Here is a 21,773-nt window from a genome sequence, read left to right as displayed (position 1 = left end):
AGTTGCCTAGATTACTTTAGGGTGCTTTCTCTTCACTGGAGCCTACAGAGATCTGGCGAGTGACTAAAATGGGATAAAAAGTTTGGCATCCCCCTCTTCCTATCATATCATGTCTGGCTCCTTTGTGGCCTTAACCTTTGAGTCCGACGCTACTTAACTCTACATGTAGATGTTTGATCCGATGAGAGAGGTTTTGTCCAAGACTGTAACACAGGGCTAATTTGGCCTGTCGCCTGTTGGAGTTGATGGTGTTTCTTCAACCCTGTCCTGTGCCTCCCAAGCAACTCAAGCACTGGAGCTCATCTAGTTCTCTCCTAAGGTCAGGATGTTCATGTAAGATGATGATGGATGTCAGTTGTAACTTAGCCATTCTGAACTGAGTTGACCATCCATTACCCTACCAGGTACAAAGCCAGGAATCTGTGCACAAGAAGGAGAATACCTTTTGAAACCAGACTCGTGACTAGTGGAAACTTACCAGGTTTGTCCACCCCAATAAATCAATAAACATATGCTGCTCCCTTTGTTAAGTTTGCAGCCTGGTCACTTCTGGCCAGTGCTAAGCTCCCCTCTGCTGGAGCCGACTGGCTTGAACTTAGCTCCCAGTGAAGGAGCCTTGCCTGTCTTGCTCATAAGCTGTGACTTGGTCTCATTTCTACTGTTCCCATGCGACATGATTCTGACACCTAGTGTCACTTCTGGAACTCAAATGGCATGAACATTAGGCCTTTTAACTTTCTCTTAAGTTTCTCAGAGGTTCCTGAATCCATTTTTCAATAATTATTTTCTCTGTTACGATTTAACAATTTCTATTGATCTGGCTTCCAGTTCAATGAACTTTTGTTGTTACTGATCTGTTCTGAGTCCACTAATAAGTTAAAAAAAATGTTACTGTGTTTTTCAGTTCTGCAATTCCTTTTTTTTTTTTTTTTTTGTATTTTCTACCTTTCCAAGACTCTCTTTTCCTTTTGTTTCAAGAGTGTTCATGATTGCTTGTTGGGGGCATTTTTATAATAGTTGCCTGCCATCGTTTGGCTGTAGTTCCAGTGGGCTCCCCAAGGCTTCATGTGTTGAATTTAATCCCTATTGTGAGAGATCGGAAAGGGTGGGAACTTAATTTGACCTTGGATTTAGAGGTGGGAGTTTGGAAGGTGATAAGGATGAAATAAGGTCATCGGGGTTTTACGGGAAGAGAGAGGAAAGAAAAGGCATTTATATATACTCCCCATGTCTTGCCCTGGGTCTCCTCAGGACTGTGCTAGCAAGAAGGCCATCACTAGATGTGGGGGTTTGAATCTCCAAAATTGTGAGCCAAATAAACCTCTTTTCTTTATAAAACAACCCACCTCAGGAATTTCACTATAATAAAGAAAAATGGACGAGTACATTGCTTTAAATTCTTTGCCAGAGCCCCCCGTCATCTTTGTCATCTTTTCATTGACACTAATTGTGTTTTTCCATATAAATTGAGATTTTTTGAGTTCTTTGTCTGCCATATAATTTTGGCTTGTGTCCCCAACACTTTGAATATTCTGTCATGAGGCTCCCTGCTTTGTTTAATCTTGAAAAAAATGTTGATCTTTTAACAAGCAAAAAACCTAGTTGGGTTCAAATCCACCTTCTGTGGGTCGTTCCAGTGTTGGTTCAGTTCTCAAAGCCCCTGCAGGGCCCTTCACCTCAGTCCCATGTGTGACCGCCTCACTGTGGGCCTTTGAACTGGGACAGGTTCAGTACAGTGGGATTGCTTTCTGAGACTTTTCCACTTCTGCAACCTTCCCAGTACTTTTTGATCCTTTGGCCCCAAATATAGAAGTTGCAGTTGTCCTGCCCTGACATGTTCTTCTGTGACTGTGCCCTCAACTGGTGACAAAAGGCAGAGAGCAGAAAGAGGATCATAGCGGTGGGGTTTGCCCCGTCCTCTTGGGATCGGAGAGGAATTTACCCTGCCTCAGATCTTCAGCTCTTGTGGGTTCCTATTAGGGGTCCCTGTCAAAAATGCCACAGGATTACCTAGGTGCTGTGGTGTGAGAGAGAAGAGCAAAGATGTGGGATTTTCAACATTTCTCTCAGCCTTAGGAGACCACTTTTCTGTTCCTTGATCCAGAATTAGAGGGCTTGCCCCAGTTTTCTTTGTGCCAATGCCCACTTTTGGGTTTTGAGCTGTCAGGGTAGGTGACACAGCAACAAAGTGTAACTCACTGCTGATTAGCCGCAGCTCTGAAATCTGACTTCCTTTCTTAATCTGCCTGTTGCAAGTTAATTTTCAGGGTCCCTAATAACCAGCGCAGGCTTACGTTCAGTGTCACAGTCAGGTCATTTTATCTGAAGATGGAATCCTTGCCTTTCTTTTTTTTAAAGCCAGTTTTGCTACACCAATTGTAGGCTGAGAGTGTGTTTTTCCTTCAAGTACTTTTAAAGGTCAATCCACTTGCATTGTTTCCAAGGAGAAACCTTTAATCTTTGTTTCTCTGTACACTTTCCCCGAACTGGCTACTTTTATCACTGGCTAATTAAAATGTGTCTTTATGTTTCTTGTGCTTGAGATTGGTTCACTGAGCTTATTGAATTTGTGGTTTTCATCAAATTTGGGATATTTTTAGCCTCTGTTTCTTCAAATTGGATTTTCTGTTCTCCTCCCCCAGAGGTTCTGCTCTTGTGGGTTCCTGTTAGGGGAACCCACAGTTTGAGATTCTAATTACACATGTATCAGGTTGCTTGAAGTTATTTTCAAATAATTCTCAATAATAATTCTTAATAATTCTATGCTGACTTAAAACAGATATTTTTCTCTTCCCATTTTGCTTTGAACACTCTCATTGCTACCTCTTCAAGTTAATTGGTCTTTTCTTCTGCAGCTTCTAAGCTATCAGTTCCGTCAGTGTAGTTTTCAACCCGATATTGTAGTTTTTAAGCCTAGAAATTAGATTTTAGCCTTTTTATATTTTTCATGTCTCTTTTTGAGCACATAGAAAACAGTTGTAATATCTTTTTGAATGTTCTTGGTTGTGACATCCATGTCAGTTCTGAAATCAGGTGTTATTTTTTGGTGCTGGGCATTGATTAAACTCATGGTCTCTCACTTGCTGGGCAAGTGCTCTGCTACTTGAGTCATACTCCACTCTCTGAACCAGTTTTGGTTATTTTTTCTTCTTCTTATGGGTTCTATTTCATGCTTCTTTGTGTGTGTAGGAATTTTTGATCGGATGTCAGATGTTGGAGTTTCATATTTTTGATTGCTGGATTTTGTGTGTGTGTGTGTGTGTGTGTGTGTGTGTGTGTGTGTGTGTTTCTGAATTATTCTTGAGCTCCATTCTGGGATGCAACTAAGTTACTTGGAAACACTGATGTTTTCAGATTTTACTTTTAAGATTTTTTTGGTGAGATCAGATCGTGTTTGGTCCAGGGATTATTATTCCAATGGCTGAGGCAAGACCCTTCTCATTGCCCTGTGCAATGCTCCAGGTGTCTGATCCAGCCACAGCCAGATCTGCCTCCTCTTGGAACCTCCTGGAATCTTTTTCACTGAGCTCAAACCTCTCCAGCTGGGCTTTGTCAGGAGCCCACCAGAACCTCTCTCATTCTGTGCTCACCAGGGTGGTGGAGACTGCCAATTTGCCTGTCCCCCTCCCTGGACTGTGAGCACATGGGGCCCAGTCATTTTTGTTATTTAGATCCTTATTTCTTTCCCTAAGGAGAGTGCTCCATCATGATGAGCTCTCAGTGAAGATGGGCTTAATGAATGAATGAATGAATGCATTTCAGACTTTGCCAATGAGGGCCTTGGCCATAAAGAGATCTGTCATCTCATGGAAGCATAGAGTCTGAGGCAAGGTGGGCTTCAGGCACCTGCACAGTCAGAGCTCCAGCTGACTCTGCCTCTCCTTGTCCTCAGGAAGCCTCCTTCATGGCTGCATGATGGCAAACTGCCTGCCACAAAGGGACAATGAGCTAAACTTGCAGGCACATTCACATCCCATGGGAGAAGGATAGAGGGAGCCAAAGACCTTCTCAACTATCTGATTGCCAACCTAGACCATGTGCCCACTCCTGGACCTATTATAATCACCAGAGAATTCTATGTGTTGATTGGCTGAAATAATCACTGACAAAGGAAGATGACTGTGATTGGCCAGTTGGGATTCATCCAGAATGAGATGGATCAACTTCGAAAGTCCAGGGGCAGTGCAGGGAAGGATGGACAGCAGCTCCAAGCTGGATACCATTGGGAAGGAGGAGGTGGGAGAGGCACGCTGGGGGGTGGAGGAGCCAAGCAGAGCACAAGGAGGGAGTGGACAGGGCTGTGGGAGGAGCATGCAGGCCTCCTGAGAGACTCTCTTGCAGGACATTGGAAAGTTCCACACCCCTGGACTCTCTTTCTTCCTCTGCACAATGAGCAGGCGATAAGGAACTTTTCTCAATGCGTGGTAGAGTGACCTCAACTCTGTGCCAAGGCTACACAGCATGTCCCACATGGGAGCCTCCAGATTTTCCTGTGGGAGGGACTGTGATCACTCCATTAGAGATGAGCAAACAGAGGTTCAGAGAAGTTAAGAAACTTGCCCAAAGTCAAACAGCAATGGGGCTGGGCTGTGCCCACATTCTCAGATAGGCCATTGGTCTCTAGTGACCACCAGGGTCTTTTCAAGGTGGGGCATCCTCTGTGACTCCAGGGCACCTCCTGCCTTTCCTCTGCCCAGCACCATTGCTGAGCTCCTGCCCCAAGCTTCCTTCTTCCCTCCCACCCGGAACGAGTGTCTTCAGCTGGCAGGAAACATGGAATATGGCCTGGCGTTCTCAAACCTCAGATGCCCAAGAACAAAGGACTCAGGACTTCATTGTGAAGAGAGATGACTTCCTGTAGGAGAATGTTGAAATATTAAGAAGACATTAAAGTTGAGGGCTCGAGAACTTCAGGGTGGGTGCTGCTCCTTGGCACCACGGAGATGGTAAATGTCCTGTCCCAGCTCTGGGATGTGGGTGTCAACGAGTGTCTGTTGGTGTGAACGATGTCACAACAGCCTCGCTGTCTGCCCTTGCTGGTTAATTGCTCAGGAAGATCCCCAGCAAAGGAGGCTCTCTTTTTTACATTTTACAAATGAAGACAGTGAAAGTCCAGAGACAGGAGGTAACTAGCAAGGAGGAGGATTTGAACCAGGGTCTCCTGCTCCTATGCCCACACTCAAAAGCTGAGTGACCAGGGTCGCAAGCCTCTCATGCAGAGTCTGAGACCCTGCCCCCTCCCCAGCTCTCTCAACCTGTCTCAGGACATGTGGCTAAACAGTGCTTCCATACCCGGAAATCAAGAGGTTCCCTCCCTCTGGACCTCTCCTACCTGCTGTTTTGCAGGTAAAAGGTGCAGATGGGTCATCTTTGTCCCAGGTCCAAACCCAGACGCTCGCTCCTGCCTAGAGTCAGCAGCAGCAGCATCTGTGTTTGCCGCCTGGACTCTCAAATCCATCAAGCACCAATGCCTGGAAAAATGCAAATAAAAGCAAGATTATGATATTTTTTGTAAATAAGCAATGTAGCAACTCAAATCTGGTTTGGGCCATCAGCCGAATCCACCAGAGAGATATTGATGTTGAAATATTTGCGTATGTTCTCATGGAACATTTATTGTGGAACGCCAGGCTCCAGTAAAGCTTTTATATAAATTATTCATTATGGAATTCAGATGAAATGCCAAAGCCCTCCCACCGAGGGCTGCCTTATTTCTTTTCTTTTTTTTTTAATTGCTGAAGAGCTGGTCTTAGCAGCTAACGCCATCAGGCAGGCCACATGACTAGAAGGGAGAGGTGGGTTGTCTGGCAAGATAGCACTGACCTTATGCTCATATCCCTTTAAGGAAACCTGACTTTTCTGCAAGGATTTTCTCTGCTGGTAGATGAGCTAATGTCCTTTCTTGTCCAGAGACAAGAAAGTGTTCAGAGGTCACTGGGCCAAGCAAGGCCCCACCTCTGGCTTTCTGTGCCTGGACGGCAGAGGGTGCCCTGTCAGTTGAGTCCTTTACAGCTCAGTGTCATGGTGCCTCCCAGTCCCTGGTAGTCTATGAGATGGTAAGGCAGGTGTTACCATGTGGGGTTTTTCGTGAGGAAATCAAAGGCTAGAGAATGTTACTGGCTGAATTGTGTCCCTGCACCTCCCTTGATACACTGAAATCTTCACCCCAGGAGCTGTATATGTGATCTTATTTATAAGTAAGGTCATCAAGTTAAAACAAGGTCACCGGGTGGGCCCTAATTCCATGTGACTGGTATCCTTACAAGAAAAAGAATTGTGCATGACTGTAATCCCAGCATTTGGGAGATTGAGGCAGGAGAATCATGAGTTTGAGGCTAGCCTCAAGATCCTGTCTCAAAGAAAGAAAATAAACAAATAAAAGGAAGAAAAGAGGCAATTAGGACACAGACCACACAGGAGGAAGATGGGAGAAGACAGTTGTCTATCTATAAGTCAAGGAGAGAGGCCTTGAGAGGAACCAGCCCTATGGACACCTTGATCTTGGACTACCCACCTCCAGGGCTGTGAGACAGTAAGTTTCTGTTTAAGCCACGGTCTGCGGCCCTGTAACGTCATTCCCAGGAAGCTAGCACAGAAATGCAGCAGCTTGCCAAGCTTCTACAATGGAAGAGTGGGATTTGCTGCCCTGGACGAGCATCCAGTGGACTGCGTTTGGCACAGGAGTAAGGAGCTAGCTTCGCAAATGGCCCAAGATCTCCCACAAAGCCAGGGTGCAGGGAGAGGGAGGCTTAGACAGGAACTCCGCCTGTGTCTTCATTCTTTCCCTTGGAAGAGCTTTGTAAAGCTCTCTGTAAATATTTGCCAGATTAATTTCACGATTCACAAATGAATAAATGCATGAATGAGAGGTGAGTCTCACTTGCTCAGGATGACATCTCAAACACAGTATTGCTCCCAGCACTGGTCCTGCATGTTTGATGACCATGCTGGGCCATGTCCCTGTTGCCTTGTGGCCTCTTCAAGGGCCCTGATGTAGGGAACTGGCTCTGAGGAGAAGCCAGTGTGGACCACTCTGCCCATGGAGCTAGAGCCTCCCATGCTCCAGACTCCAGGGTCAGCTGCTTGCCTACATAGCCCGGGGCTCAAGGGCACTTTCTGCTGGAAACCGAGGGTCAGGGGACACTGCCCAGGGGCTGTAGCCAGTCAAGCGTCCTGAGTCTCACTCTTCCTTTCCAAGGCCTTCCCCATGGAGAGCAGCCTCTGGCCTGACTCATGTTCAAGTGTAACCCAGCTGGCTCTTCACACGGCCTTTGAATAGTCTCTTTGAGGTCTCTTGCTCTCTCTTTCTTTCTCTTTCTCTCTCTCCTCCCTCTCTCTCCCTTCCTTCCTTCCTTCCTTCCTTTCTGTCTTCCCTCATTCCCTCCCTCCCTCCTTCCTCCCTTCCTCTTTTTTGTGGTACTGGAGCTTGAACCCAGGGCCTCACATTTACTAGGCAAGCATTTTCCCACTTGACCCACACTCCCAGTCTTCCTTTGGGGATTTTTAAGATCCCATTTTTTAACAGTTAATCACTTTATTCCCTTTAGGGAGAAACAGCTGGTGCATTTAAAAAAAGGTCCCTCAAAACTCTGTGCAATTTACTGGATTTATGCTGAAGGTATCGAGGACTTAGCCACAGAGCCTCCTGCAGTCCTGTCACAACCTTTATGTACCCAGAGCTGTCCCCTATGTGGCCCTGCCCAGGTAGCTCCACTAGCTGGGATCACACTTTCCCTTCATATCCCCATTCCCTTGAGGCCAGTGTGACCCAGGCTGTGGGGTCCTGCTGGGCTGTGTCCTTGTTCTCTATTCACCAGGCCACCCTGGCCCCCGACCCAGATCTGGAGTGCTGTGTTGTGCTGGTGTCAGGCTCTGACCTTTCCCATTTCTGGGGTCCTGGTTCCCAACCTGTGACCTCTGAGGGCCCATCACTCCATTGTGACCACTGGTCTTTGCATGTGGCAGGCCCTTAAATAGCCACAGAAATGAAAGAGCTTTGGGAATGACAACATGGTTATGTGAAACGATACCGTTCACTCAGCCCTCACCCATCTGCAGAGTGGTGCCTTTTTTGCTCTCCTGAAAGAGCAGCACATGAGAGCCAGGGAGGCCTTGCTGACAGCCTTGGCAATCCCAGGGTTGTACAGTGCATAACAGACACAGCAAGCTTTCCGCACACCTCCTCCTCCTCCCTCCCTCCTCCCTCTGAGTGTCCCCCTGTGCCCCTCCCCTCTATGTCCTCTACCCTGAGGGGGGACTCTTTCCCATGACTCAAACTAGAGTGAGTTCTGGCTTGTCCTTCATTTAAAAAATTGTGGAGAGGGGGAGTCTGGCCTGTCCCCATCCAGACTGCTAACAGTTGTGTGGACTGGGTGTTTAGGAGTCTGTGACTCCAGGTTTTGGACCCTGGGGATCTGAGGTCTGATCCCTGCACAGCAGTGAGAGTTGAGGCCGGAGGTGATCAGGGAGCCCTGCATCCCAGCACCTCCAGTTGCTCCTCAAGGTTGGAAGGACAGGCAGCGCCTTGCTGGAGCTGCACCTCTTTGCTGCTCGGTGATGTGTCCTAACACATCCCTGGAACACGTCCTCGCCATCTGTCTCCTGAGCTGGATTAGTGCCGGCTTGGAGAGAAGAGTTCCAATTTGCAATTGTAAATTGTCTTCTCCCCCTTTCACTCCATGTGCAGTGGCTCTGATGGCTTGAAGGGGCTGTCGTGGTTTGCAGCGAGTGTGCTTGCTTGATTTCCATACGGCAGGAAGCGTACACCCCCGCTGAAGCCGTGGAGGGGCTGAGCACACCTGGAAGGCAGGTGGGCACGGGAGCTGGAGGAACAGGAGGCACTGGACAAATGGCCTTGATCCAAGGGGACCTCAAGCTGATTTCAGGCCTTCACCCTGGACTCCACCAAGAGGATTCGGTCATTGAGCCTGCCCTGACGAGCTCACGGGTACTATCTAGTACAAACCCACACCACCTGATTTTTTTGAGGTCTTCCTTCCTTCCCTCCCTCCATCCCTCCTTCCTTTTTTTTTTTGAGGTACTGGAGACTGAACCCAGGGCTTCACACTGGCTCTTGTCCACAGCACACAGCAGCTCCTCCACCACTCAGGGGATCCTGCTCCTGCCTTTGCATCATGTCCTCCATTCACATTCTCTCGGCTGCAGGCCCCTTCACGAAGCAGCTGCCTCCACCCTCCTCTGACCTCAGTGACACAGACCTCCTTATTGTGCTTGGAATATGTCACATACCTTCCCAGGCTTATGCCCGGATGGCTTTTCCTGAATTCTACAAGCATTAGAAGAACTAACACCACATCTTCACACATTCTTCCAAAAAGAGAAGAGGCGACCACACTTCCCAGTGCATCCTGAGCGCAGCATTTCTGGGTACCATAGGACACAGGGACCTGCCTGGCCTCGCAGCTCCTCCCCCAGGCTCCTTCCTGCTCCTGCATGGTCCTTGCCTCTGATGTACGAGAGGTTTCCTGGCATGGTTGAAGTGAGGTTTTCCTTGGCACAGCCACTGCCCGGTCTCTCCCTACCCTGATTTTTCCTCCTTTGTTATGCCAATCATGGCCAGAGCCTATCTGTCTGACTGTTGGTTATCTGTCTGTCTCCCTCACTAGACTGGGGCTCCTTTGTCTCTGTCTTGTTGTTCCCCTGAGTTCACCCTGCCTAGAGCTGCCCCTGGCTACAGTGCGAGCCTGTTTGCACAGTGTAGAGCAATGCAGGGGCTCTTCCGACCTGGGGCTGCCGGTGCCTTCCCACAGGCCCCTGGTGGATGGATCTTGACTCTGTTCCTGGAACAGTCCCGTTTCCATGAGCTGCATGTCTGCCTGGGTGTCAGGTAAGTTGTGTTGACACGTGTGGCTTCCCAGCCTTCTCCTTGTCTACCTGTCCATTCTGCCTTTGCTTGTCTTGGTGGGTCCCCTTGAGGGAGACTCTAGGGTCTTGTCTTTGTCACATCAGTCTTTGGATTTTGCGTGAAGCTGAATTAGAAGGACGCTTAGCACCAAGTAGACTGAAGCTGGGTATGACAGCTGCTCTGTTCATTGTCGCTGTGGCTTACACACAGCCAAGGTTTCCTTCAGCAGGAGAGGGTTGACTATTCAGACACTGCAATTGCTCAGAGCTACTGAGAGATTATCAAAGCCCCAAAGGACATAGGGGAACCCTAGCTTCAAGCCACCAGGTGAAAGAAGCCAGACTGCAAAGCACAAACTGCGCGATTCCAGCTCTATGACAGCGGGGAAAAGGCAAAACAATGGAGAAGGTAGAAAGGTTAGTGCTTGCCAGGGGTGGGGAGGGGGCAGGATGAAGGTGGGGCAGAGAGGACTTCTGGGCAGTGCAGTTCTCCCGTATGACACTGTAGTGCTGGATACGTGTTCCTCCAACATGGAATGTGCAGTGTCGGGAAGAGCCCTGCCATTGGTCACTGCAAGACAGTGGTGTGCAGTGCAGCTCATCTGGGGTATCAGTCCTCATCTCCAGTGGGACATTGACAGTGGGGGCTGTGCATGGGAGGGGGAGAGCACTTGGATGGGAACTTTGTGCATCTTTGGCTTAGTTTTGCTGCAAACCCAAAACTGCTCTAAAAATAAGCTCTGTTTAAAAAGCACCTGAGAGGCTATGCCAGTCTCTTCAGTAAAAATACAGAGATGGCAGAGTGAGGGAGGTCCTCCGTGAGTGGGTCAGGGTGTTCCCTGTACAGGAGGCAAAGACCAGGGCAGGCATGAGCAAGTGCAGGGTGGATGAGACCAGCCTACGATATAACTTGTACTAGAAGCGTTCAGATAACGATGGGGCATTGGGTGCATGGGGATCCTTGCCCATTGTAAGTTGAGGCACATCCGGTGAATGGAGAGAGGGGACATAGTGAAGACTCCAGGAAATGGCACCATGGAGTCATAGTTGGCAGAGCCTCTCCACGGATGGATCAGGAGCACCCATTTGGACTTTGATGGAGGCATGATGTATTTCTGGGTTTGTTCGATTTGAACAGTTGGCATTCCTTCATTAATATGCTAGTAGACACCCTCATTCTGTGGAGGTGATGTGTGCTGTTCTTCCTCCTGAAGTACAAACGGGTAAAGGTGTGCCAAAAATCCCCAGAGCCAGAGCGGCTGGCATTTCTGCCTCTGAAAGAACTTCTCAGCAGTCTCCACCCGAGTTAAAAATGCAAGCTCCCGCTACCATGCAAAGGAGGAATAACCCAGTGACTAAAACAACTCATGGGTTGTTTCCTCTCACGTCCAAGCACAAGGAACCCTGGTCTTGTATGGCAACTCTCCAAGATCAAGTGATCATTCTCCTTTTATCTCCCTGCTCTGCCATGCTCGGCAGAGGGCTTCCATCTTGGACTTCAATATGGTGACTGTAACTCCTGCCATCGTTGCTCCACCCCAGTCAATGGCAAGGGGAAGGAAGGCGAGGAGAGCTGGCATCTTTCCTTTGAGGGCATGTCTGGCTGTGGCTCGTGTCACTCATGCTCATACTGTTGTCTGGAATCCAGTCACATGACTGCAAAAAGTTGCAAGGAATGCTGAACAGAAGGTCTTCAGCTTCTTGGCCAGGTGACCCACTAAAGGAGCTAGGACTGCAGGGATGAGAACTCACTCCCTCAGCAGCTTCCAGCGCTATAGCAAAAGGCCGTATGGTTTATAAAACCATAGACATTTATTTTTCAGTGTTCTGGAGGCTGGATGCTCAAGGTCAAGGTGCTGACAGATTTGGTGTCTGGCGAGGGCTGTCTTCCTGGCTCACAGATGGCTGCTTTCTCCTCGTATTCTCACATGGGGTGAGGGGGAGACACCGGAGCAAGTTCTCTCAGGTCTTTTCTTAGAAGGCTGTTAATTCCATCATGAGGGGCCATCACCCTGGGTTCTAGGATTACAGCACAAGGATTTGGGGGGAACACAGACATTTGGCCAATGACACTGAGTCTGCTGTTCTTCCTCCTGTTCCCTCTGCATACCCCAGACCCTGTTCTCCCCACAGGACACAGCACCTCAGTTTCTCTCCAGACAGTCCCTGACTGCCCCTTTCTTCTTCCTCCAGCATGGCTCCTATCAGTGCAGGTTTGGGCAGGAAAGCAGGTTGAGGAATGAGAAACAGAGGCGGAGACAGAGGCGGTGATAGATATTTATTTAAATCAGGGCACTAGTGGCTATCAAGGTCCATCTCAGGAAACCCAGCAGTGCGGAGATTCTGGGAAGCCAGCAGGTGGTCTTGAGCAAGCAGCACGGAGTGAGATTCCCAGGAGAAGTGTCCCCCCACCCCAAGTCCTCAGCAGCCCTCTCTGTACTGGGTATCGGGGGCACCTCTCAGTAGGATACAGCCTGGAGTCACCCAGGGAAGGAGGTCTGGGCGGATGGTGACTGGCAACTGGACAACCCAGTCTGTGTCTGTCCTTTCTGTTCTCTCCCCAAGCAGAGCCTGGACCTCTTGAGGTTCTATTACACACAGAGGTTTAAGGTGGCAGGAAGTGGCTTGTTTTCCTGGGTGACATTGACTCCTGGGGGCCATTCCATGCCTTGATTCAGGAAGGGCTCCTGGCTATATGGGTGGTAAAGTGGGGAGGGGGTGGTGGGAGTGGACAGTTGGTTCCAATGGCCTCCTGCTCAAGGCAGGGCCCACCCAACTTTTTAGTGCACCCCGTGGCTCTGCCCTGGATGCTGCCCACTGAAGGCCTTTGCTTGTGCAGACAACTGACCTCTCCCTGGCTGCTTTTGTTGGCCATCCTATACCTGAGATATCCACCCTTGCAAAGTCTCACTTGATCTGCGCCCTTGCTGACGTCACTCCTCTGACCTATCTCCTGGCTCAGAGGAGCTCACTACATCCTGCCTCTCCTTGCTCACAGCAGCCTGGCTTCCTTTCTCATCATTGATGATGTTGGCTCTTATCAAGTTCATTTGTCCCCAATGTCAGGGGGTCAGCCCTTTGTCCTCTTGGCCCACAGTTTTTCACACACATTACCCTCCTTCCTTCCCTGGGTACTCAGAACCCCCTGTCCTGATGGCTTTCTTCTCTCTACTGCTCCTTCCCAGTGCTGTTTCCTCTGCTCAGCATCTCAGTTCCAGTCTGTCCCTCTGTCAGCCACCTCCGTATATTGCATATATATGCACACAGGATACATTCCTATCCCACTGACTCTGGGCTCGGCCATGGGACTTGCTTTACCAGACTTTGCAAAGCAGAGGCCTCAAATATGCCTTGAGTTTTGGCCTGCAGCTGCTATCCTATGATCTGCCATGACAAAGGCACGCAATCCCCAGATGGCTGCCATTACAAAGAGAGTGCGGGAATCCACCGGGAGACCTAGACAACACGCAGATGAGGCTGGGATGGAGACTTTGTGCTCACTGTCCTAAGCCAGCTGCAGGGTTTTGCTGCACAGTGTCTCTGGAGCAATGATGGCATACATTAAGCAGCAGAATTTTGGCTTCTGTTCTGATTTAGTTACAGCAACACAGCTTCACACATGCTGGCTGTGGCAGACATCGGGTGACCTCTTCCTCTGCTAGTCTTTCCATTTTCAGTTTGTCATCTCAGACATGGTTGTTTGTTCATCCTTCTCTCCCTCCCCCTCCCATCTCTAAAGTAATTCCTGAAGTTTTCTTCAGGAATTACAGGACTGTTACTCCCTGGTCCCCGTGCTCTTTAACAGCTGTTTTAACAACCCCACTGCCTGGGGTGGGGGGAGATGCTTGACTTGCTAAAGTCCTCCATGCTCCCTACCTTAGTACTCAAGGGCTCCTGGCTTCCTCACACCTGCCTCTTCCCACCTCCTGTCATATCCCTGCGATCCCATTGGCTTCCTCCTGCTTCTGTTCACACCCAGCGCTCCCTCCATCTGCCTGGGAGTCTTCTCTCAGATCTCTGCACAGCCAGTTTTTCCCCACAGGCCCTTTCTCCCAGGACTGCAGCCACCACCAGAGAAGCAAATCTGGACTTAGCAGGGAGAGGCAAACTCTAGAGGATCACTGTAAGGGAGGAGGGTGATTGCAGTGGGGAAGGCATGATTGGAGTGGATGAGGGCCATTGCAGTGGGGGGGTGTGATTGCAGTGGGGGGGTGTGATTGCAGTGGGGGAGGGCCATTGCAGTGGGAGGAGTGCTGAGGCCATGAGGTCTGCAAGCATCTCCAGAACCAGGCAAAGAGCCTTGCATACGGCTCCTGTTGAGATCCCAGAGAGGGTCTTAGTGGGCAGAGGACGGCTTCCCAGTGCAAGATCAACCTGGGTGGTGAACTGGGAATCCCCTTCCCCACATACAATAGGAAGAATTTACAAGGGGGAGAGCGGACTTACAGACATGACCTTCACAACCTTGAGTCTCTCCCTCCCTGCTCATCCTGCCCACCTGGGAATGGATGGCTTTATATTAAAAAGGGGTGACTGTCCTGACTTCTGCTAGGTTCTGCGTGTCTGGGAACTGAGGCCTTGGTCACTACACTCTTTGTGCTAGCCTGTTTCTACAAGGTTCTAAATTCTCTTTCTCACTTTATTTTCTTCCAAATGGATCTAGGAACCTTGTAGTCCAGCATCACCCTGGAATCCTTGCTTCCTCTGCCTGGAATTTCTTGGTTCCATCTCTGACAGCTGAGGCATCCACACTCTGGCTTGCAACATGGTATATATATTCAACCTTTCATGTCCTTTCTTTCCTTGACCTGTCCCTACTGGAAGCCAAGGCTGGGTTGGGAGCTAGGCTTCCCCCCATTAGCCCAGGACAAGGCTGTGTATTCAGTAAGTGTTCATCATGTGTGTTATTTCTCCTTGATCTGTTCACTCTGTGAGCTACAAGAGAGAGATGTGGGGTAAACCCAGGCAGGATGGTGCTTAATCTATGAGGAGGAGATGCTGTGGGGCTGTTGTTAAAAGGGAGTGTCTGGGAGGGCCATTTCTCGGTGCCTGAGCCAGGAGAACGTGCACATTCGGGTCCTCCCTCACCCTGGGTTGAGTGATCTTACAGAAGGTTGCAGGTATGGCTTCTCTCTCATTTCTCCTGATGTGAGGTGACCTGGGGGTGTGAGCATCTTGGAGGACGCTCAACTCATGTGCTGCACCTGGGTGACTTGCCCAGGCACCGGTGATGGTGACACTGTCCAGGCTGCCTTTTATTGCACCAGAGCTCCTCCCTCAGTCCGGTCCTTTAGGGAAAGGAGTGGATGCTCAGACATTAACCTCTCTTCTGTTTCAGGGGACACCTGTGGTTGCCCTTGGTGTGGCAGGGAATGACATTTACCCCTGTACTAGGAGGGTGCAGGGGAGTGGGATACAGGGAGAGAGGAAGGGGCCCCAGGTCAGTGTCCTTCCTGCCAGCTATGCTGTCTGTGCTCAAAGTGGGTGATCCATGAGAGCCCAGACCCCGTCATCCCTGTGCCGGGCAGGTAGGTTTCTACATTGTGCAGCCCAGGAGTCAGAGGCCCAGAAGGTTTTAACTGGCCCAGAGTCACATGGCCAATCAGTACCAGCAGGAGGAGCTGAGCCCTCTCTCTTTAGTTGCTGTGAGCTTGTGGTTGAGTGTGTGCACATGCATGAGTATGTGTGCATGTCTGTGTGTATGGGGATGCACACTTAAGCACACTATCCTCCAATCATTGAGCGACTGACCTGGCTGCATGCACACCAACATAGGTCAGGAAATCCAAGAATGCCCCTGAGTCCTGAGGGCCTCTATGAGCAGGAGCTTGGGAGAAAGACGTTCTCCTTAAGCATGAGGCCCTTTTCGCAATGCCCTGGGTGCTGGCTTGTGTAAAATCATCTCCCCTCACCCTCTGGTGGCTGGGACTGCTGTGGAGTTCTGGCCTGGTGTCCAGCCCCTGCCTCCTAGGAGATGTGGCCAGTGTCCACAGGCTGGCTACCTGCTAGCCCCAAGCCATGGATGCCTGCAGTCTTTGAGGACCTCCTCTGCCTAGACCCCAGCCTAAAGGACCCCTTCACCTCCTTGAAATTTGTTTTTATTTTGTCTTTCAACAAGAGACTGGTTTGGTTGCATTGAGGGCTGGAAATTCCTGACAGCCATTCAAGTGGAAGCAGGTGGATGCTGGCCCTGGGCTGCACACCTCTGATCCCTCCTTGCCACACCATAGCTGACCTAATTTCCCCACTGTTCTTTATGGCCAGAGCATCCATCCATCCACCCATCTGGCCCCTCTGGCTGGAAGCCCAGCAACAGCAGCCCGTCCTGGGTGGGGCCGCCTGTTGGAGCCATGTTTTCCCCAGGCTTAGGGATGAAAGCCATTCTTTTTGCTGGTGTGTGACTGTCATTTTCCCCACAAGCCAAACATTTTAAATTATCCTCATGTAATTTAGGAGGAGCAGCAGTAACAACTTGTTCATGTTGTGCAATCTCTTGGAGAAACACTAATGCCTAGATTCCACGAGGGATCTGTGGATTCCTCGGTTACAGATAATACAATTATATTTCTGAATTCTTCCCCTAAATTAGTATGGATGGTTAAAAATACTTTCCTTTTAATTAATCTTCTGAATGATAGTCTTATGAAAACAAATGGATCATTATCCCTTCTGCAAATGGGGAAGGTGGGAGGTGAGCAAGTCTTGGATTCTACCCCACTGTGGTCTTGCCGGCAGGTCCAGGGGCCTTGAGACAGACTGGGCTCTTGTGAGGGTCATAGCCCTGAGGATAGAAATGGGGTCTCTTAGCCATTTACCTCCTCTTCTTGCCTCTTCAGCCCTGTGGGGCCTTGGCTTTGACTCTGTGTCCCTGGCTGGGAAAGCCAGGCTGTCCTGGACTTCCTGTGCTCTGTGGAAAGGAGGGTGGAGGGGAAGAGCTTCTGGTCTTAGGGTTAGGAGGTCTTTTCTGTGCCCCTTCCTGATCTGCCTGTGAACCCCTTGTTCTTCCTCTAGGGGTAAAGTTGTCCCAATCCCCTGTGCAGTTTCTGTTAGGTGTTTCTGTGTCTATGTGTGCACACACGTGCCTGTACATGTATGTGTGTGCATGTACACGTGTTTCCAGAGAGCTTTGTGTCAGGTGCTATAACAGATTGACTGTGTACTGTTGTCTATTTGTGAGTCTGTGCACCCTGCAGATGCCAGGCAGCACTTGTCGTTCTTGTGCCCTGGTTCTAGCACACAGCCTTGTTGACATAACTACCATCTAAAATTCAAAGTCAACTTCCCTGCATCACATCAAAATTAGGAACTTTCAGGGCTCAGGTGGTAGAGGCCCTGAGTAGGCAAAACATGGGCTGGGAGAAGCTATTTTCAAATCATGTATCTGATAAAGGAGTTGTATCCAGAGTAGTTAAAGAACTCCTACAACTCGGCCACACCTGGTTAAAAAAATGAGCAAGTGACATTTCTCCCAAGAACAAATGGGGATAACCAATGAACTCATGGAAGGATGCTCAAAGTCACTGATCGTATGCAAATGAAACCCATATGAGACACTTTAAAGATAGACTCATCGTATGATCCAGTCCATCTTCCTGTGGGTTACGCTTAAAAGAATTGACAGAAAGAGATACTTGTACATTCATTGTCATAGCAGCATTATCACAATAGCCAAAAGGTAGAAGCAACTCAAGTGTCCATTGATGGGTGAGTGGATAAGCAAAATATCATATATCCATGCAACAGAATATTATGCAGCCTTAAAAAGTAAGGGAATTCCAACTTGTGGTACACCATGGATGAACCTTGGGGGGCATGATGGTAAGTAAATAAGCCAGACACAAAAGGGCAAATCCTGTCTGACTCCACTTAAGTGAGGAGTCAGATTCACAGAGACGGAAAGAAGAATGGTGCTCATTAGGAGCTGGGGGATGGGGAAGGAGTTTTAGTGTGTCAGAAGGACAGAGTAGCAGTTGGGAACATGAAAAGGTTCTGGAGATGGATGGTGGCAATGATCACATAACTGCCATGTAACTGCCAACTTAAAGGTGGTTAAGATGGTGTAGGGAGTGGGTGGAATTTCTCTTCCCTCTTAGGGTCTCTGGCTGCACCTGAGAATTAAATTGAAGATCAACAGAAAATGCTCACAAGTTTGTATTAGAATTTTACATGCACATAAGAATCTTTCCAGGAAAAGGAAGACCCAAAGAAGTGCTCAGAGCTGACAGTAGTGACCTTTTAGAGAAAGGCATTTGTAGAGTAATGACAGATTTGAGCCAGTGCGGTAAATCCGTGCTCCTGGCGGAGATGGTCCTCAGGAGGCTGCCTGGTAGAACTTGCCCAGCGCCTGTACGTCCCTGGGCTTCGATCAATGTCTTTCTCCTCCTGCAGAAAGGGCCTGCACCCTCTCTCTTGGGAAATTTCTCAACTTGCTTGTAGGGGGCAGGAGGCTAGAGAGCCCTCACATCTGCTAGGTCTCCATGGCCTTCAGCTACAGACAATCCATGTGCCTTGGCAGCTGATTTTGGGGGGTGCATCCTGAACTCCTTCAGTGGTAAGGCTTGTGTTATGTGTATTTTAACACAATTTAAAAACTGCCAAATTCCCTCAGCAAGACAGCCCAACCCCAGTCCAGTGGCACCATCCCTCTTGGTGCTTTTGCCGGGTAGAGGGAGAGAGTTGAGGCTGTGAGGGAGACCAAGAGCCAGACAGAAGTGAGAGAGGTGAAACCAGACTTTGCTCAGGACTGCTGCAATAGGGGAAAGAGACATCAGCACAGAATAGGCTCAACTCTGAACACAGCACAGGCCCCCAGAGCCAAACAACTAAGCACAAACACTGGGGTAGGGGGTCCTGGCAAAATAAACTGTCATGGTTTCTGTTGCTGTGACTAAGTACAACAGAAGAGGTAATTTATAAAGGATGGAGGGTTATTTGTCTACAGTCCTGGAGGCTGGGCATCCGAGATCACAGTGCCAGCACCTGGTGAGTCCCTTCCTGCTGCAGAATAACCTTCAGATATATCACATGGCAAGAGAGAGCACATGTGTGCCAGCTCGATCCCTTCTTATTATAAAGCCATTTGTGCCCCACCCAACCTCATGACCTCATCTAACCCTGACCACCTCCTGAAGGCCCCACCTGCAAGTACCACTAAACATGTGACTTTGGGGACTGAATTTCCAAGGCCTGATCTTTAGGGGACAGAATCAAACCACTGCACGGCCCTTGCTGGACACCAGGCCAGGGTTAACAGATGTCCCCTGACATGGACGAGGATCCTCACCAGTCATCGAGGGTCAGGGTCTGGTTCCACCACTTAGCAGATTCTTGAGAACCCTGAGTGATGCAGGCCTGGCAAGGACGGCTGCCATCTGCAGAGATGGAGGGCCAAGGGCACCCTGACTTGGGTCAGTCAGACCCAGGAACTCAGATAATGCACTCCTCTGTGCTGCCCAGCTCCACCTGAACTCCCTGGCCCCCAGGAGATGCCCCTCGAGGCAGGCTGGAACTACCATTGTGTACTGTGTAAGTGACATTTCCTCATGGTAATTGGCTCTACACAAATCCTTCTGCCCCATAAGGCCTGGAGCTTCCACTTCCCAGGGTCTCGTGTCTGACAGTGCCTGTCCTGCTGCTGCCTGTAGCCCAGTTCTGTGCCATCCAGGCCAGTGACCTTCATTCACTAGGCCCAGGGCCGAGCTATAGCCACATGGAGCAATGGCCTGGAAAAAGCCAGAGGGTCCAGAAGGTCAAGGTTGGCCCTGACTCTACAACAGTGCCCTCAGTGTGTCAATTTTCAGTGAATATTCTGTGTCCCTCAGCTGCTCACCATCCACATTTGTCAACCCCAGGGTTAATCCAAGGTGGCTGGTGTGGACCTTGGCTCTGGGGGATCCTGGGACTTGGACCTCATGCCATTTTCTCCAGGGTGGGGCAAGCTTGTCTTGAACTCCTGCCTCTCCTTTCACTGGCAGGGTGAACTTGGCTGGGTTTTTAACTTCTCAGCTTTAGTTTCCTCATTTGAAAAGTGGGCAATAATAGTTTTATTAGTGTGTGGTGCTGTTTGAACTTAAATGTCCCAAAGCCCTTATGTGATGACTGGGGCACCTGCAGAAAGACGAAGGCGAGATGCAGGGCTCTTGCAACCTAGATGGTGGTGGTGGGAGACCTTGCTGGTTGGAGAGCCTGTCTGTCTCTACCCCTTATAGCAATGAGAGCACTACAAAGAGTATGGCTCTTCTCTTTGCCTGTGTTTAGTGTCTTCCTGCATCCAGGTTGGAGAGAGCAATTCAGTGTGGAGAGAATGGGGCAGCTTCCAGGGGCAGTGTCTCTGAGTTACCCATCCTACAGGGCTAACCTCCAGCACTGCCCTGGGCTAGATCCTATGATATCAGGCTGGGCTCCAAAAACCACTCCACTTCTGTTCCAGGGGTTGGAAATTGTACCCCTGTCCTGTTTTTGGCCATCCTCAGCTGTACAAATCTGTCATTACTGGAACCAACAAATGGAACTGTAGGCCAGAAAACCTCACATGCAACAGAAGCTTCTTGCGTGCACCTGGGTTCTGGGGTTGCCACCATTCACATGGCTGCAACCCTCACAGGGATGTGCCAACACCAGCCTCGAAGACTCATTTGGGCTGCTGGCTCAGGGTGAGGTGAGTAGAGCTAGGAGCTGAGGTCCCCTTGGACCTGTGCCCTAGGCCAAAGGCTGCCCATGTCTATCAGTACACATGCTTTCCGGCTGCTTGGGTTTGTTCTCATTTGCCATCATCAAACATAAAGCTCTCTTTATGCCTTTTCTTTGAAACTTTCATCTTTATTCTGCATGCTGTCATTTAAATAATGCAGCAGGTTTGTACCCAAGTGTAGGAATGGTCAGAGCAGGCCCCCCTCCTTACTCAAAACTCCTCTCCCTAGGGGCGGGAGACTTGTTGGATGAAGGGTGACTGGGAACTCAGTCTGCCCAGAAGCTGTGTCTTCTGGCCTCAGTTGTTTCTGTTCCACTGTGTCACTGCCATATCTGTGTTACACCAGCCTGTCATTTAGTACTTTTATTTAAACCAAGTTCCATCAAGTCCTCCCTCCCCTTTCTTCACTTAGCTCATCCTAAGTAATATCCCTGGGAGCACAGGGTTGATCATGCTTTAAAAAGTTCAGTTTAGGAAGTAAAAATGTTTAGTAGGGTCTTCCTAACTCTCCCTGGGTACCAGAGCTTGCGAAAACTTGGCTGGGCACAGGTTGGTGGCAGCACACAGGGACAGAAGCCTTCCCAAGCATCACATGGGGTCTTGTTGGGTATTGCTGAAAGCTCCATCCTCTCCACCCCCAGAGCTGTGTGGGATTCAGAAGACTCCATCCTGGTTCTTCCCCAGGAGGAACCTAAACTTGAATTCAGGAGACAGGCTCTTAGAAAACTAAAACACCAAGTCCAGGCATCTCAAAAGGGAGAGGCAAACTTGCTGCAGAACAGGAAGGTGCTTGATCAAACCAGAGTGTCTAAAAACAGACTGCCAGATAAGAGTGAACTTCAGCTGCTCATAGGCACTGGCTGTCTAGCCCTGGACATGTCTTCTACCCTTTCAAACCTTGCTTTCTCATCTGCAAGACAGGTGTAGAGGAGGAAAAAGCTTTTCCTATATTCTTGGTTCTCTAGCTGGGCTTGCAAATTAATCAAAGACTGACAGGCTAAAAGGTTTGTTATGCATACAAGAACTTTATAGAGAAGAAGTGAAGACTCAAAAAAATGGGTAGTTGTATCTATCATTACATCCTATCTGTAATAAAGACTGAGAAAGCACAGAGAATTAGACAGGAAGGGGTTGGGCTTTGGGGACAGCATGTGACTGGGGAAGGTATGTTAAATAAGGATTGTTGCTATAGTTTGGATCTGGAGCATCATGTTTGAAG

Source organism: Castor canadensis, chromosome 7 (assembly GCF_047511655.1).
Source record: "Castor canadensis chromosome 7, mCasCan1.hap1v2, whole genome shotgun sequence".
NCBI lineage: Eukaryota > Metazoa > Chordata > Mammalia > Rodentia > Castoridae > Castor > Castor canadensis.
The sequence above is the reverse complement of the archived record's forward strand: the minus strand, read 5'-3'. Positions refer to the sequence as shown.